Raw genomic sequence first — 2465 nt, 5'->3', positions numbered from 1 at the left:
GGGGCTGGAGAGATGGCTCAGAGGTTAAGAGCACTGGCTGAGCCGGGCGTGGTGGCGCACACCTTTAATCCCAGCACTCGGGAGGCAGAGGCAGGCGGATTTCTGAGCTCGAGGCCAGCCTGATCTACAAAGTGAGTTCCAGGACAGCCAGAGCTATACAGAGAAACCCTGTCTCAAAAAAAAAAAAGCACTGGCTGTTCTTCCAGAGGTCCTGAGTTCAATTCCCTGCAACCACATGGTGACTCATAACCATCTATATATAGATGGGGATCTGATGTTCTCTTCTGTCATATAGCATACATGCAGGCAGAATACTGTGCATATATAATAAATAAACAAACCTAAAAATTTTTTTCCTAGGGGCTGGAGAGGTGGCTCAGAGGTTAAGAGCACTGACTGCTCTTCCAGAGGTCATGAGTTCAATTCCCAGCAACCACATGTTGGCTCACAACCATCTGTTATGGGGTTTGATGCCCTCTTCTGGTGTGTCTGAAGACAGCAATGGTGGTGTGCATTATATGCATAAAATAAATAAATCATATATATATATATTTCTAGGGCTGGTGAGATGGTTTAGCGGCTAAGAGCACTGGCTGCTCTTCCAGAGGTCATGAGTTCAATTCCCAGCAACTACATGGTGACTCACAACCATCTATAAGGGAATCTGATGCCCTCTTCAGGCAGGCAGATGTATATGCAGCAGTGCACTCATACATTAAATAAATAAAATTTTTTAAAAAAGAAAGAAAAAGAATTTTTTTCTGCTGGGCGTGGTGGCAGCACTCGGGAAGCAGAGGCAGGCGGATTTCTGAGTTCGAGGCCAGCCTGGTCTACAGAGTGAGTTCCAGGACTACACAGAGAAACCCTGTCTTGAAAAACCAAAAAAAAAATAATTTTTTCTATGTTTTAATTTGTGTGTGTGTGATATGTGTGTGGCATGAGTGTGTGTGTGTGTGTGTGTGTGTGTGTGTGTGTGAGATGTGATGTGTATACAGGTACCTGAGCAAGCCAGAAGAGGGCAACAGATCCCCTAAAGCTAGAATCACTATAAGCCACTAGACATGGGTGCTGGGAACAGGTTAGGTCCTGTGGGAGAGCAGCAAACAAGCTCTCTTAACCATTGAGCCATCTCTCCAGCCCTTATCTTATTTTAAAGTGTGTGTGTGTGTGTGTGTAAGTGCCAGGAGAGGGCTTTGGATCTCTAGGAACTGGAATTAGTGGTAATTGTGAGCTGATGTGGGTGCTGGGAACTGAGCTCAGACCCTCTAGAAAAGTTCTTAACTACCAAGCCATCCATCAGTGGCTTGGGAATTCTAAATTTTTGTTTTATTTTAAGCTTTTATTACATTTATTTTGTGTGTATGTGTGTGTGTGTGTGTACATGTATGTGGGTGCAGTGTCACGCATGCCATGTGGATTCAGGTCAGGGACAATTTGTGGATCTCAGGGATTGAAGTCAGGTCATGAGGCTCATTGGCAAGAACCTTTACCCACTGAGCCATCCCGCTAACCCTTACATTTTATTTTATTCATATTTTAGTATCTGTGTGGACCTCTTTTCCTCTGTGTGACTCTGTGTCTCTGTGTATGTGTTTGTGTCTGAGTGACTGTGTCTCTGTCTCTCTCTGTGTGTCTTCTGTGTGTGTGTGTGTGTGTGTATTTTTCTGTTTCTCTATGAGTCTCTATGTGTCTGTATGTCCCCACTTCACCATGAGGATGGGAGGGGTAGGGCAATGGGGATAGGTGGGAAGGACCTGAGGCAGGAGAGTCTTGGTGAGTTAGAGGCCAACCTGGTCTACAGAGTTCCAGGACAGACAGTTCCGGGGCCACACACAGAGAAAACCTGTCTCGAAAAAGTAAAATAAATAAACAAATACATAAATACATAAATAATAAAATAAAAAATATTTGGAAGTGGGTTTTCTGCTCTTTCACTGCTGTGCCATCTCACTGACCTGCTTTTGTTTCCTGAGACAGGGTCTCGTGTAGCTCAAGTTTGCCTCCACCTCACTGTGTAGCTGAGGCTGATAATTTGATAATTGAACCCCAGATCCTCCAGACCCCTCCTCAAGTACTGGGACTACAGGCATGCACCACAATGTCCAGCTTGTTTTGACAGGGCCTCACTCTATTAATCCTCCTGCCTCAGCCTCTTGGGTGCTGGGATTACAAATGTGAATCACCAGGACCACCAGCCAAGGATTTTGTTGTCTCACCCTGGCTCTCCAGGAAATCTGTGGAAATGTTTTTGTTGTCACACTGGAAAGCTGTATTGTGCTGTGACACCTAGTGGCAATAAGCGGAGATGCTGCGAATGGGCCCACATAGGCAGAGTGATTCCAGCAAAACATCAAGACAGTCTCTTAGCCGGGTGTGGTGGCGCACGCCTTTAATCCCAGCACTCGGGAGGCAGAGGCAGGCGGATTTCTGAGTTCGAGGCCAGCCTGGTCTACAAAGAGAGTTCC

The 2465-nt window shown here is 45.8% G+C and overlaps 1 protein-coding gene across 1 annotated transcript in view; it reads left to right on the top strand.

Moving 5' to 3' along the window:
- The window catches only part of Nlrp12 (NLR family pyrin domain containing 12), a 29931-nt gene that overhangs the window by 11466 nt on the left and 16000 nt on the right, over window positions 1–2465 (top strand). The window lies entirely within an intron of this gene.

This window comes from Mus pahari, chromosome 19 (genome assembly GCF_900095145.1).
Source record: "Mus pahari chromosome 19, PAHARI_EIJ_v1.1, whole genome shotgun sequence".
Taxonomy (NCBI): Eukaryota; Metazoa; Chordata; class Mammalia; order Rodentia; family Muridae; genus Mus; species Mus pahari.
This window is presented reverse-complemented; position numbering and strand designations above follow the sequence as displayed.